The sequence below is a fragment of the Oreochromis aureus genome, linkage group 3 (genome assembly GCF_013358895.1).
Source record: "Oreochromis aureus strain Israel breed Guangdong linkage group 3, ZZ_aureus, whole genome shotgun sequence".
NCBI lineage: Eukaryota > Metazoa > Chordata > Actinopteri > Cichliformes > Cichlidae > Oreochromis > Oreochromis aureus.
The window spans coordinates 44,174,895-44,192,362 of NC_052944.1; positions in this window are offsets into that span (position 1 = coordinate 44,174,895).

Here is a 17,468-nt window from a genome sequence, read left to right on the forward strand (position 1 = left end):
TGCTAACTAGCGCATATGCTAAAGGTAACTAAAACCAATACCAACCAATGTTGTTGCAGAAACACTGTAATTTCACTCAAATATTATGAAATAGCAGTAATACTATGATTTTGCAGAAATACTATGTCTTTGCAGAAACACTGTAATTTCACTCAAATAATATGAAATAGCAGTAATACTATGATTTGGCAGAAATACTATGTTTCAGTACAAATACTATGACAAAGCAGAAATACTATGACTTAGAAGTAATACTATAACAAAAGGGATTCCTCAAAATACTATGAAATTGCAGTAATTCTATGATTTGGCAGAAATACTGTACTTGCATACAAATACAATGCTTTGGTACAAATACTATATTTTGATTTCAATACTATGATTTGGCACGAGTAGTATGATTTAGTACAAATACTAACGAATTGGCAGAAATACTGTGACTTAGTAGTAATACTATAACATAACAGATATACTATGATTTTGCAGACAGTCTATGTTTTTGCACAACTAGCACAATATGGCAGAAATACTATGATTTGGCACAAGTACTATGATTTAGTACAAATACTCTTATTGGCACAAATACTATGTTTCAGTACAAATACTACGATTTGGCAATAATACTGGGTTTTAGCACAACTACTGAGATTTGGGTGAAATACCATGATTTAGAAGAAATACTATGACTTCAGTACAAATACAATGTTTTGGTTCAAATAATATGATTTGCAAAAATACTATGATTTGGCACAAGTACCATGATTTAGTACAAATACTACAGTTTCGCTCAAATACTATGAAATTGCAGTGATACTATGATTTTGAAGGAATACTATGATTTGGTAGAAATACTATGCCTTAGTAGTAATACTATAACATAGCAGATATAATGTGATTTTGCAGACATAGTATGTTTTGCACAAATACTACGATTTCGCTCAAATACTATGGAATTGCAGTAATACTATGATTTGGAATACTATGATTTGATAGGAATACTATGCCTTAGTAGTAATACTATAACATAACAGATATACTATGATTTTGCAGAAATTCTATGTTTTTGCACAAATACTACAATTTGGCAGAAATACTATGTTTGGGCAGTAATACTATGATTTGCTATAAATACTATGATTTGGCACATATACTATAATCAGCAGATATACTATAACATAACAGAAATTCTACGACTTAGTAGTAACACTATAATATAACAGAAATTTTAACTGGACACAAATAACATGATTTGCCCCAAAACCATGATTTGGCAAAAAAATACCATGATTTGGCACAAATACGATGATATGGCAGAAATACTATGATTTGGCACAAGTACTATGAATAAGTACAAATACTATGATTTGGCAGAAATACTATGACTTAGCAGAAATACTATGTTTTAACATAAATAATATCTTTTGACAGAAATTTCTGCTAAAGGTACTATTTCTGCTTTTTAGCAGAAATACTGTAATTTTGCATAAACACTATGATTTGGGATAAATACTATGATTTGGCAGATATACTATATTCAGCAAATATACTATAACATAACAGACATTCCTCCACTTAGTAGTAATCTCATAACATAAAATAAATATTATGGTTCTGCCCCAAAACCATGATTTGGCACAAATACCATGATTTGTCAAAAATACTTGATTTAGCAGAAATACTATGATTGAGCAGAAGTACTAACATGTAGTAGAAGTACTTTGATTTAGCACAAATACTATTATGGAGGAGTAATACTTTAACATGGGAGAAATATTGATACTCACACACACATACACAGAGAGCAAAGTGTACAGTGGCTGTTAAGAGTCTGTGCTTGGTATATCTAGGTCAGCTAAATTGGCTGCACCTGCTGTAATCAGCACTTACACACACAGACACAGAGAGAGGTATAAGTTTTCTGCAGTGTATTTCTCACATTCAGGATTCCCCTCGAACAAATGGCCATAATTTCCTAACCGTAGGAGCTAGAACGGTCATTCTGACACCGTTTTGTTCAGAAGAGATGGGGAATCTGCAGGTCTTCATAATTCAGAGATAAAATATAAATTATTGAAGATATATGACTTGTAACACACTGTAACTGAGTAGAGGCAAAGCAAAACTGCCTTGACTTGCCCTCAAACAACGTTTTGTAACTCTAAATCTATATGGAGCATCAAAATCATTCTTTCACCGTAAGAAACAGCAGGCTTTGGTGAACAGTCATGGAAATTTTCAGGTCTCTGTTGAAATCCATCAAAAAGATATGACGAGAGAAAAAAGTGCCTCATTTCCAGAGTTTGAAATCTGAAGAGATCTGAGCAAGGCACGAATTTCCTACCCTCAAACAAGTGTAACTCATCTCAAAACGGTAATAGGTGAGGAAAAAATTCTTGAATTGTGAGCATCAGGGATGTCTGAAGATATATGGGCACAAGCCTCATGTCTCAACTTTGTTTCGTTAAGGAGATATGACGATTTGAAAATGCCTCTCATTAGAGAATTCCAGCGCTGATTTTGAAGAAACTCTCCATTGAGTTTCTATGGAGAGTTTTGAGACTTTATGTTACTCTGAGGAGATTTGCAAAAAATCTATAAGTCCCACAACAATGATGGTGACATTTTCTGAAAGCCAGCAAAAATACCTACGTTTTGATGTATAATTTGTGGGGGTTGAGTGGAAATTGAGCGAGTAGCAAGAAGTCGTTCAGACATGAAGAGAAAATTCAGAAAGGACGAGTGCACACTCTGAGTTAATTGCATAGCAACCATAACAACGCATGTATTTTCTCTGAAAATCCCAATTTTGCAACTGAAAACTTAAAGAGGTATAAAATTAAAACGGTAGAAGATCTGAAAAAGCTGAATCACACAGCAATAGCCCAATAGTCTGAGAACATTTTAAAGTTTGAATGGAGTTTCTAGGTGAAAGTATGACAAAGTAGTTAAGTTTCAAAACAAGCAAGTTTTAGCAGAATTTCTGAAGATTTCCATTCATTTCAATGGGACAAATTAAAGGAAAAAAGTGTAATATTTTAAAAAGTATAACAGTAATAAACACCAAAAGTCATAGCAAACATTAGCAGAAAGAGCAGAACAGTATAGAGTTTGAACGGAGAAAATCGGCTGAAAACTGAGGCAGTAGTTAAACGGCAAAAAACGTACGGAAGCAACTTGAAGAATAATAATAAAGAAGAAAGAGAAACAGGATCTCAATAGTGTGGAAGCCCTTTTAGGGCATCCACACAACTAGAAAAATTTGCATTTCCTGCGAAAATGCTGTGTGGATGCCTTAACGCCGAAGTTGCCTGCTGAAAAAGCTGAAAAAGTTGAAAACTTGCAAAAAGTTATATGGCGGTGAAGAAACTGAAAATTCTGCTGAAAACAGGTGAAGAAGCAGAAGATTTTTGCTTAAAAGTGGTGAAAAGCAAAAAATTCTACTGAAAGGGGTAAAGACGCAGAAATTTTTACTGAAAAGTGGTGAAAAAAAACGTCACCCTGAGCAGGATTCGAACCTGGCCCTCCTGGTCTCAAGGTAGCCACTCATCTCACTGAGCCAAACTCATTCTGACAAAGAATAGGTGGAGAGACTGAAAATTTTGCTGAAATGAGCAGAAGCTGCTGAGAATTGTGCTGATAAGAGGTGAAAAGGCTGAAAATTTTGCAAAAAAGAGGTGAATCAGCAGAATTTCTGCTGAAAAGAGGTAAAGAAGCAAAAAGTTGCGCTGAAAAGAGATGAATCAGCAGAATTTCTGCTGAAAAGAGATTTTTGCTGAAAACAGCTGAGATTTGTGCTGATAAGAGGTGAAAAGGCTGAAAATTTTGCAGAAGAGGTTAATAAGCAGAATTTGGGCTGAAAAGAGGTGAAAATTGTGCTGAAAAGAGGTCAATCAACAGAGTTTCTGCTGAAAAGATGGAAAGAAGCAGAACGTTGCGCTGAAAAGAGGTGAATGAGCAGAATTTCTGCTGAAAAGAGTTTTTTTTTCTGAAAACAGCAGAAAAAACTGAAAATTTTGCTGAAAGGGGGTAAAGATGCTGAAATTTGTGTTGAAAAGAGTTAAAAAAGTTTAACCTTGCACTGAAAAAAAATTGTTGCCATGAGCGGGATTTGAACCCCGGCCTCCCAGTCTGAAAACGGCTGTTCATCTCATACAATTTGTGCTGAAACATTATGTATGATTTATGATTTAGCAGAAACACTGGGACTTGGTAGAAATACTATGATTTACATGAAATACTTTGACTTAGCAGAAATACTATAATCTAGCAAAAAGTACTACAGCATAGCAGAAATTCTATCATTGAGCAAAATTACTAGGATTTAGCAGAAATACTATGATTTGGCACAAATACTATGTTTTAGCACAAAAAATATGTTTTGGCTCAAAAACTTATTTTGCAGTTATACTATGATTTGGAAGACATACTATGCTTTGGAAGAAATACCATGATTTGGCAGAAATACTATGAGCAGTAACAATATAACATAGCAGAAATACTATTATTTGGGTGAATGCAATTGTTTGGCACAAACACTATGATTTAGCACTGTACAGAATGGTGTACGTCAGTTTAATGCTGGGTGGTGCTGCAACAGTAGCTATCCTCGGTCAGAAGGAGAGGCTGACATCCAGGAATTAGATTACCACAGGTGGAGTTTATTGGCAGTCAGATGGATGTTACAGAGAGATATGGCATACAGTAGGAGGATGTGGAGGGGTGATATGGTGTGGTTTCTATGATTAAGAACAGGGTATACATTACAACAAGAATACGGATTAAAGATTTAAGAAACTGGCAACAAATTCCTCCACTACAAACCAGTCTGATACCACTTCTTGCAGTGTTCACATTTACTAAGGCACTACCCAAAAGGCGCCACAAGAGGGCACTCCAACACAAGAGATGACCTATGTACACTGATGCACTTAGTAACAGTCAGCCTCCTACTTAGCCACTACGTAATACAGTAATATTACAGTGTACAAATTCACATAAATTTGAACAAACAAACAAAGCAGGAACAAGCCCAAAACAATCAAATAACTGTGCTGCCATAGCTATCGCTAACTAGCACATACGCTAAAGGTAACTAAAACCAATACACACAAGTAGCAGGGTAAACATCTTAAGCATGGAACATTAACTCACGTTTATGTGACACACACCATCCCCAACAAATACAGGATGGGCTATTTGCTCCCCTTCCCAGCAGCTCTCTCCTCAATCGTTAGCCCAGGAACGAAGGAAGACCATCTAGCTCATGAATTCCCTCACTGCTCAGAGGCTGCTGGGTAATGTAGCTCACACTAACACAGGTTTTTCTACAAGCACAAATACTATAACATAGCAGAAATACTGTGATTTTGTTGAAATACTATGCTTTAGGACAAATACTATGATATAGCAGCAATACTATGTTTTGGTACAAATGCTGCGCTTAGGCACAAATATTATGATTTGGCAGACACTATGATTTAGCAGAGATAATATGATTTGGCAGAAATACTAAACTTTGGCACAAATACTATAATTGAGTGCAAGTACTTTAAGATAACAGAAATACTATGATTTAGCAGAAATACAATGTTTTTGCAGAAACACTGTAATTTCACTCAAATACTTTGAAATAGCCGTAATACTATGATTTGGCAGAACATAACAGAAATTCTACGACTTAGTAGTAATACTATAACATAACAGAAATATTAATTGGGCACAAATACTATATTTTAGCACAAGTACCATGTTTTGGCAAAATCCCATAATTTGGCACAAATACTATGATTTGGCAGACACTATGATTTAGCAGAGATAATATCATTTGGCAGAAATACTAAACTTTGGCACAAATACAATAATTGAGTACTTTAAGATGAGAGAAATACTATGATTTTGCAGAAACACTGTAATTTCACTCAAATACTATGAAATAGCAGTAATACTATGACAAAGCAGAAATACTATGACTTAGAAGTAATACTATAACAAAAGGATTCCTCAAAATACTATGAAATTGCAGTAATTCTATGATTTGGCAGAAATACTGTACTTGTTACAAATACAATGCTTTGGTACAAATACTATATTTTGATTTCAATACTATGATTTGGCACGAGTAGTATGATTTAGTACAAATACTACGAATTGGCAGAAATACTGTGACTTAGTAGTAATACTATAACATAACAGATATACTATGATTTTGCAGACAGTCTATGTTTTTGCACAACTAGCACAATATGGCAGAAATACTATGATTTGGCACAAGTACTATGATTTAGTACAAATACTCTTATTGGCACAAATACTATGTTTCAGTACAAATACTACGATTTGGGAATAATACTGGGTTTTAGCACAACTACTGAGATTTGGGTGAAATACTATGATTTAGAAGAAATACTATGACTTTGTACAAATACAATGTTTTGGTTCAAATAATATGATTTTGCAAAAAATACTATGATTTGGTACAAGTACCATGATTTAGTACAAATACTACAATTTCGCTCAAATACTATGAAATTGCAGTGATACTATGATTTTGAAGGAATACTATGATTTGGTAGAAATACTATGCCTTAGTAATAATACTATAACATAGCAGATATAATGTGATTTTGCAGACATAGTATGTTTTTGCACAAATACTACGATTTCGCTCAAATACTATGGAATTGCAGTAATACTATGATTTGGAATGCTATGATTTGGTAGGAATACTATGCCTTAGTAGTAATACTATAACATAACAGATATACTATGATTTTGCAGAAATTCTATGTTTTTGCACAAATACTACAACAACTACTACTACAAATACTACAAGAAATACTATGTTTGGGCAGTAATACTATTATTTGCTATAAATACTATGATTTGGCACATATACCATAATCAGCAGATATACTATAACATAACAGAAATTCTATGACTTAGTAGTAACACTAATATAACAGAAATTTTAACTGGCCACAAATAACATGATTTGGCACAAATACCAAGATTTGGCAAAAGATACCATGATTTGGCACAAATACAATCATATTGCAGAAATACTATGATTGGGTACAAATACTATGATTTGGCACAAGTACTATGAATAAGTACAAATACTATGATTTGGCAGAAATACTATGTTTTAACATAAATAATATCTTTTCACAGAAATTTCTGCTAAAAGGTACTATTTCTGCTTTTTAGCAGAAATACTGTAATTTTGCATAAATACTATGATTTGGGATAAATACTATGATTTGGCAGATATACTATATTCAGCACATAAACTATAACATAAGAGACATTCCTGCACTTAGTAGTAATCTCATAACATAAAATAAATATTATGGTTCTGCCCCCAAACCATGATTTGGCACAAATACCATGATTTTTCAAAAATACTATGATTTAGCAGAAATACTATGATTGAGCAGAAGTACTAAGATGTAGTAGAAGTACTTTGATTTAGCACAAATACTATTATGGAGGAGTAATACTTTAACATGGGAGAAATATTGATACACACACACACATACACATAGAGCAAAGTGTACAGGGGCTGTTAAGAGTCTGGGCTTGGTATATCTAGGTCAGCTAAATTGGCTGCACCTGCTGTAATCAGCACTTACACACACAGACACAGAGACAGCTATGAGTTTTCTGCAGTGTATTTCTCACATTCAGGATTCCCCTCGAACAAATGGCCATAATTTCCTAACCGTAGGGGCTAGAACGCTCATTCTGACACCGATTTGTTCAGAAGAGATGGGGAAAACTTCAGGCCTTCATAATTCAGAGATAAAATATAAATTATTGAAGATATATGACTTGTAATACACTGTAACTGAGTAGAGGCGAAGCAAAACTGCCTTCACTTGCCCTCAAACACCGTTTTGTAACTCTAAATCTATATGGAGCATCAAAATCATTCTTTCACCGTAAGAAACAGCAGGCTTTGGTGAACAGTCATGGAAATTTTCAGGTCTCTGTTGAAATCAATCAAAAGATATGACGAGAGAAAAAAGTGCCTCATTTCCAGAGTTTGAAATCTGAAGAAATCTGAGCGAGGGAAAATTTCCTACCCTCAAACAAGTGTAATTCATGGCCAAACGGTAATAGGTGAGGAAAAAATTCTTGAATTGTGAGCATCAGGGATGTCTGAAGATATATTGGCACAAGCGTCATGTCTCAACTTTGTTTCGTTAAGGAGATATGACGATTTGAAAATGCCTCTCATTAGAGAATTCCAGCGCTGATTTTGAAGAAACTCTCCATTGAGTTTCTATGGAGAGTTTTGAGACTTTATGTTACTCTGAGGAGATTTGCAAAAATCTATAAGTCCCACAACAATGATAGTGACGTTTTCTGAAAGCCAGCAAAATACCTACGTTTTGATGTATAATTTGTGGGGTTGAGTGGAAATTGAGCGAGTAGCAAGAAGTTGTTCAGACATGAAGAGAAAATTCAGAACGGACCAGCACTCACTCTGACTTAATTGCATAGCAACCATAGCAACGCATGTATTTTCTGAAAAATCACAATTTTGCAACTGAAAACTTAAAGAGGTATAAAATTAAAACGGTAGTAGATCTGAAAAAGCTGAATCATTCAGGAATAGCCCAATAGTCTGAGAACATTTTAAAGTTTGAATGGAGTTTCTAGGTGAAAGTATGACAAAGTAGTTAAGTTTCAAAAACAAGCAAGTTTTAGCAGAATTGTGGAAGTTTTCCATTCATTTCAATGGGACAAATTAAAGGGAAAAAAAGTGTAATATTTTAAAAAGTATAATAGTAATAAACACCAAAAGTCATTGCCGGAAAGAGCAGAAAGAGCAGAACAGTATAGAGTTTGAACTGAGAAAATCGGTTGAAAACTGAGGAAGTAGTTAAGTGCCAAAAGTGTACTGGAAGCAACTAGAAGAATAATAATAACTAGAAAAATTTGCATTTCCTGCGAAAATGCTGTGTGGATGCCTTAATGCTGAAGCTGTCTGCTCAAAAACTGAAAAAGATGAAAAGTTGCAAAAAGTTGTATGGTGGTGAAAAAAAAAATGTTGCCTTGAGCAGGATTTGAACCTGGCCCTCTTAGTCTCAAGGCGGTAACTCATCTCACTGTGCCAAAGTCACTCTCAATTACGCAAACTCATTTTCACAAAGAAGAGGTGGAGAGACTGACAATTTTGCTGAAATGAGCAGAAGCTGCTGAGAATTGTGCTGGTAAGAGGAGAAAAGGCTGAAAATTTTGCAGAAAAGAGGTGAATCAGCAGAATTTCTGCTTAAAAGAGTTTTTCCTGAAAACAGCTGAGATTTGTGCTAATAAGAGGTGAAAAGGCTGAAAATTTTGCAGAAGAGGTGAACAAGCAGAATTTGGGCTGAAAAGAGGTGAAAATTCTGCTGAAAACAGTTCAGTCAGCAGAAGTTCTGCTGAAAAGTTTTCTGCAGAACTCTTTTCAGAATTCTGCTGAAAAGATGTTTTTGCTGAAAATAGCTGAAAAAGCTGGGAAACTGAAAATTTTGCTGAAAAGGGGTGAAAAAGCTGAAATTGAGTTAAAGTTTCTCTGCGTAAAACAGGTTTCTGCTTAAAACAGCTAATAAGTTGAGATTTGTGCTGAAAACAGGTGTTCAAATCCCATGACCAGGATTTAAACCTGGCCCTTGAAGCTACTCATCTCACTGAACTAAACTTGTTCCGACAACCACAAGAGATGGAGAAACTGACAATTTTGCTAAATGAGCAGAAGCTGCTGAGTTTTGTGCTGAGAAGATGTGAAAAGCTGAAATATTTGCAGAAAAGAGGTGAATCAGCAGAATTTCTGCAGAAAAGATGGAAAGAAGAAGAACATTGCACTGAAAGAGGTAAATCAGCAGAATTTCTGCTGAAAAGAGTTTTTTTTTTTTTTCTGAAAACAGCCCCAAAAATGGAATTTGTGCTGAAAAGGGTGAAAAAAATGAAAATTTTGCTGAAAAGGGGTGAAGAAGGTAAAGTATACCAAATCAAAGTATTTGTGCCAAAACATAGTGTTTCTGCCATATTGTGGTATTTGTGCCACAAAAGTTAGTACATTACAACATGAATACGGATTAAAGATGAAAGAAACTGGCAACAAATTCCTCCACTACAAACCAGTCTGATACCACTTCTTTGCAGTGTTCACATTTACTAAGGCACTACCCAAAAGGCGTCACAAGAGGGCACTCCAACACAAGAGATGACCTATGTACACTGATGCACTTAGTAACAGTCAGCCTCCTACTTAGACACTACGTAATACAGCGATATTACAGTGTACAAATTCACATAAATATGATTTGGCAGAAATACTAAACTTTGGCACAAATACTATAATTGAGTACAAGTACTCTAAGATAACAGAAATACTATGATTTAGCAGAAATACAATGTTTTTGCAGAAACACTGTAATTTCACTCAAATACTATGACATAGCAGTAATACTATGATTTGGCAGAAATGCTACGTTTTAGTACAAATACTATGACAAAGCAGAAATACTATGACTTAGAAGTAATACTATCACAAAAGGATTCCTCAAAATACTGTGAAATTGCAGTAATTCTATGATTTGGCAGAAATACGGTACTTCATACAAATACAATGCTTTGGTACAAATACTATATTTTGGTTTGAATACTATGATTTGCAACAAATACTATGATTTGGCACGAGTAGTATGATTTAGTACAAATAATAATGAATTGGCAGAAATACTGTGACTTAGTAGTAATACTATAACATAACAGATATACTGTTATGTTGCAGACAGTCTATGTTTCGAACCTGGCCCGCCCTCCTGGGCTCAAGGCGGCTACTCATCTCACTGTGCCAAACTGACTCTCACAAGGAAGGAGATGGAGAGACTGACAATTATGGTGAAATGAGCAGAAGCTGCTGAGAATTGTGCTCATAAGAGGTAAAAGGGCTGAAAATTTTGCAGAAAAGAGGTAAATCAACAGAATTTCTGCAGAAAAGAGGAAAGAAGCAGAACATTGCGCTGAAAAGAGGTGAATGAGCAGAATTTCTGCTGAAAAGAGGCAGAACAACCTGGTTCTGCTCAAATTCACCAATCAGAGGTACTGCTTCTGTCTGCTTCATCAGGCTGTTTACTTGTATGTATTTCTGCCATGTGGTGTTGACAAGAATCTGAGGTCCATATTAGAAAAGCTGCTAAAATCATAAAACTTTGCAGAATTGTAATAAATTAGCAATATAAATTACAGGTCTGTAATAGTGTATAAATTTGTAGTGAAAAAAAAAAACGTGGACCAAGGTGGGATTGAACCAACGACCTTTGAGCTGCAGAGCCGTGTCATTACTGATTGCGCCACCTGGAAAGGGGGCGGCGGTCTGAAAGACAGATACTTGGGCAGTCAGAAAATAGATCGCGGTGAGAGGCGAAAAACGCCGTTTTTTGGAGTTACAAAACGTCGTGTAACTCAAAAACTAGGAGGGCTAGCAGCATAATTCTTGTACTGGGTGAATCAGCGGACTTTGGTGTATTTTGACTGCGATTTTCATAGCTCGTTCTACCTCCGTCGCGGAGATATGACGAGAGAAGAAACGGCTTCATTTCCAGAGTTTGAAGACTGAGAGAAGGACAGATTTCCACCCCTCAAACAAACGTAATTCATTGCTCAACGGTAAGATAATTGTAAAAACTGCTTCCACTGTGAGTGTCAGCAGTGTCTGAAGATATATTGGCACAAGCCTCATGTCCTAACTTTGCTTTGTTCAAGAGATATGGCGATTTGAAAATGCCTCCCGTTACAGAATTTCAGCTCTGAATTTCAAAACCTCCCCATAGACTTTGAATGGGGAGTATTGAGACCTTGTGTCACTCCGAGGCAAATTGCAAAAAACGGTAAATCTCACAATAAAGATAGTGACATTGTCTGAAAGCCAGCAAAAATACCTACGTTTTGATGTATAATTTGTGGGGTTGAGTGGAAATTGAGTCAGTAGCAAGAAGTTGTTTAGACATGAAGAGAAAATTCAGAACGGACCAGCACTCACTCTGACTTAATTGCATAGCAACCATAGCAACGCATGTATTTTCTGAAAAATCACAATTTTGCAACTGAAAACTTAAAGAGGTATAAAATTAAAACGGTAGAAGATCTGAAAAAGCTGAATCATTCAGGAATAGCCCAATAGTCTGAGAACATTTTAAAGTTTGAATGGAGTTTCTAGGTGAAAGTATGACAAAGTAGTTAAGTTTCAAAAACAAGCAAGTTTTAGCAGAATTGTGGAAGTTTCCCATTCATTTCAATGGGACAAATTAAAGGAAAAAAGTGTAATATTTTAAAAAGTATAACAGTAATAAACACCAAAAGTCATAGCCGGCATTAGCAGAAAGAGCAGAACAGTTTAGAGTTTGAACGGAGAAAATCGGCTGAAACTGAGGGAGTAGATAAGTGCCAAAAAGTGTACGGAAGCAACTAGGGAATAATAATAAAGAAGAAAGAGAAACAGGAAAACAATAGTGTGGAAGCCCTTTAGGGCATCCACACAATAAAGAGAAACAGGAACTCAATAGTGTGGATGCCTCCAGCATCCACACAACTAGAAAAATTTGCATTTCCTGCGAAAATGCAGTGTGGATGCTGTAAAGCTGAAGCTGTCAGCTGAAACTAGCTGAAAAAGCTGAAAAGTTGCAGAAGTTGTAAAACCTTTGCAAAAAATTGTAATAACTTTGCAGAAGCATAAGAACTTAGCAAAAATGTAATTACTTAGCAGAACTGCAATAACGTAAAGAAAACATAATACTTGGCAGAAATACAATAACATAGCAGAACTTAGCAGCAGAAATTAGAATAAATATTGTAACTTAGCAGAAACAAGATAACTTTTCAGAAATACAGGATTTTAGCAAACATGGTACAAGATTACATAGATACTTTATTTAAACAAAATACCTAAACATTGCACAAATACTGTGATTTAGGACAAATACTACAACATAGCAGAAATGCTGTAATTCAGCAAATATATGGCACAAATAGAAAGAATATGCTCAAATACTATGATTTTGCTCAAATAATATGATTAAGCAATAATACTAAGATTTAGCAGAAATACTGTATTTAGCACAAACACCGAAAAGTAGCAGAAATACTGTAATTTAGCATAATAGTAATAACTTGCACAATTACAAATATGGACATGGTAAATGGCCTGTATTTATATAGCGCTTTTATGGTCCCTAAGGACCCCAAAGCTCTTTACATATCCAGTCATTCACCCATTCACACACTGGTGATGGCAAGCTACGTTGTAGCCACAGCCACCCTGGGGCGCACTGACAGAGGCGAGGCTGCTGGACACTGGCGCCACCGGGCCCTCTGACCACCACCAGTAGACAACGAGTGAAGTGTCTTGCCCAAAGACACAACGACCGAGACTGTCCGAGCCGGGCCTCGAACCGGTAACCTTGCGATTACAAGGCGAACTCCCAACTTTTGAGCCACGATCGCCCCCGTATATGGAAACACACATGCACAGAGACACACACAGGATCCAATTCAATCAACCAGTGTAAATATATTGATTTTAAATCACACAATAAGATACACCCATAAAAGGCTCTCTCTCTCTCTCTCTATCATACAGACACACACACACACACACACACACACACACACACACACACACACACACACACACACACACACACACACACGCAGCAGCAGCAGAAGCAAGTGAACAAACAGGGGCTGTACATACAGTGTTTCCTGTATGTTTCTCGGTGGGTCAAAAAGCCTGGAGCTGCTTAATTTGAATCCACCAATCAGAAAGGCTATGTACTTTTTCCCGCCAAAACAGGTGCACCTGTTTTTACACACGCAGCACAGAGACAGGATTTGTGCAGTCTATTTTTCATAGTGAGGACTCCTCTCAAACAAATGGCTATAATTTCCTTACCAGCTGCGCCACTGGGAAAGACATTGAGCTCTTGGGAAACGGGTGATGAGCAGTCAGAATTAGATCGCGGTGAGAGGCAAGAGCGCCGTTTTTGGAGTTACAAAACGTTGTGTAACTCCAAAACTAGGTGGACTAGAAGCATAATTCTTGTACTGGGTGAATCAGCGGACTTTGGTGTACTTTGACTGCGATTTTCATTACTCTTTGTACATCCGTCGCTGAGATATGACGAGAGAAGAAACGGCAGACCTCAGATATGATTGGCTGGCTGTGAAGCTGGCAGAAATATATAGTAATAGTGTGATTAAGCATAAATACTACATTTAGCAGAAATACTGTATTAAACACAAATCCTATAAAAAGCAGAAATACTATATTAAGCAATATAAAAATCCTATAAAATGGTATAAAAAGCAAAAATACTGTAATATGATTTGGTAGAAAAACTATAATTAATCAGAAATACTATATTTGGCAGAAATACTGTAATCAGCACATATACTGTAACATGACAGAAATTCCTCCACTTAGTAGTAATACTATAACATAACACAAATGTTATGATGAGTTGAGCGGCTGGTACTCTGGTGCAGTCAGCACAATCTGGAGCTGAACACTCTTAAAACTGTAGAGATGACAGTGGACTTCAGGAGACATCCCTCAACTCTGCCCCCTCATCATATCAGACAGCCCTGTGTCGACTGTGGAGATCTTCAAGTTGCTGGGTACCACCATCTCCCAGGACCTGAAGTGGGAGACCAACATCAACTCCATCCTCAAAAAGACCCAGCAGAGGATGTACTTCCTGAGACAACTGGGGAAGTACAGTCTTCCACAGGAGCTGCTGATCCAGTTCTACACTGCAGTCATTGAGTCTGTCCTGTGCTCCTCCATCACAGTCTGGTATGGTGCAGCCACTAAACAGGACAGGTGCAGACTGCAGCGGACTGTACGGGCAGCAGAAAGGATCATCGGCGCCCCCTGCCCTCCATCCAGGATCTGTACCTCTCAAGAACCAGGAAACGGGCAGGGAAAATCATCACAGACCCCTCACACCCTGGACACAGACTTTTTGATCTGCTGCCCTCTGGCAGACGGTACAGAAGCCTGCAGACCAGGACCACCCGACACAGGAACAGTTTCTTTCCCCTCGCCATCTCCCTTCTAAACAGTTGAACTGTCACACTGCTCCCACTGCCAGACTGCAACTGCACCTTATGTACATTCTGTAGTATTCATTCCACCTCATTTCATTTCTGTATTTTATGTATATACGTTTAGATTAGTTTTTTATAGTTGGTTTACACAGCTTTGTGTATGCATGTGTAATGTATATATAGATACGTGTGTGTGTGGGTGCGTGTGTGTGCGTGTGTGTGTGTGTGTGTGTGTGTGAGATTTACATTGCTGTGCTCGAGAGCCACCATCTACCGGAACCAAATTCCTTGTATTTGTCTGCACATATACTTGGCCAATAAACATGATTCTGATGACTTGGCACAAAAACCATGATTTAGCAGAAATACTATGATTGAGCAGAAGTACTAAGATGTAGTAAAAGTACTTTGATTTAAGAGAAATCCAATTATGGAGGAGTAATACTTTAAAATGGGAGAAATATTGATACACACACACATTCACAGAGCCTAAAGGGAAGAGTATTTGTGCCATGGAGTGTTAAGAAGAATGTGAGGTCCATATTAGAAAAGCTGGTAAAAAGTTTTCAGAATTGTAATAAATGATGAATATGAATTAGTGGTCTGTGATAGTGTATTAATTTGTAGGCCAAAAAGCAGGTTGTCCAAGGTGGAGTTGAACCCACGACCTTCGGGTTACAAACCTGTGTCATTACCAGCTGCGCCACTGGAAAAGACAGTGAGCACTTGGGAAACAGGGTGATGAGCAGTCAGAATTAGATCGTGGTGAAAGGCAAAGAGCGCCGTTTTTTGGAGTTACAAAACGTCGTGTAACTCCAAAACTAGGTGGACTAGAAGCATAATTCTTGTACTGGGTGAATCAGCGGACTTTGGTGTACTTTGACTGCGATTTTCATTACTCTTTGTACATCCGTCGCTGAGATATGACGAGAGAAGAAACTGCAGACCTCAGATATGATTGGCTGGCTGGGAAGCTGGCAGAAATATATAGTAATAGTGTGATTAAGCATAAATACTACATTTAGCAGAAATACTGTATTAAGCACAAATCCTATAAAAAGCAGAAATACTATATTAAGCAATATAAATATCCTATAAAAATGGTATAAAAAGCAAAAATACTATACTATGATTTGGTAGAAAAACTATAATTAATCAGAAATACTATATTGGGCAGAAATACTATATTTAGCACAAATCTTATAAAATAGCAGAAATAGTATGATTCAGCACAATAGTAATAACTTAAACAGAAAAATTGGAAAAGCAAAATGGACAGCTGAAAAAATGCTGAACATGCTAAGGGTCCTTCAAATGTACTTGTTAAATGAAAAAAAAACTCAGCAAAAAAAGTGTAACAGTCACACAATCACAAATATGGAAACATATGGAAACACACATGCACAGAGAGACACACAGGATCAAATTCAGTCAACCAGTCTAAATATATTCAATTTAAATCATACAATAAGATGCTCCCATAAAAAGTCTGTCTCGCCCTCTCTTTCTCTCTCTCTGTCACACACACACACACACACACACACACACACACACAGGGAGAGAGGAGCAACTTGCTAGGTCATTCAAGCAGCCTGGGAGCTGCTAAATTTGAATCCACCAATCAGAGAGGCTGTGTACTTTTTCCCGCCAAAACAGGTGCAGCCGTTTTTACACACACAGAGCACAGAGACAGGATTTCTGCAGTGAATTTCTCATAGTGAGGATTCCTCTCAAACAAATGGCCATAATTTCCTAACCGTAGGGGCTAGAACGGTCATTCTTACAACCGTTTTGTTCAGAAGAGATGGGGAATCTTAAAGTGTTGACAATTTATCATTAAAATATGAATTATTGAAGATATTTGACTTCTAATGCACCATAACTGAGTAGAGCAAAGCAAAAACTGCCTTGACTTGCCCTCAAACAATGCTTTCTAACTCTAAATCTATTTGGAGTATCAATATCATTCTTTCACCGTAAGAGACAGCAGGCTTTGGTGAACAATCATGGAAATTTTCAGGTCTCTGTGGAAATCCATTAAAAAGATATGACGAGAGAAAAAAGTGGTTCATTTCAGAGTTTGAAATCTGAAGAAATCTGAGCGAGGATGAATTTCCTACCCTCAAACAAGTCTAACTCATTTCAGAACGGTAATAGGTGAGAAAGAAATTCTTGAATTGTGAGCGTCAGGAGTGTCTGAAGATATACTGGGACAAGCCTCATGTTTTAAATTCGCTTCGTTAAGGAGATATGACGATTCGAATATGCCTCTCATTGCAGAAATCAAGCGGTGATTTTGAACAAACTCTCCATTGACTTTCTATGGAGAGTTTTCAGACTTTGTGTTGGTCTGAGGAGATTTGCCAAAATTC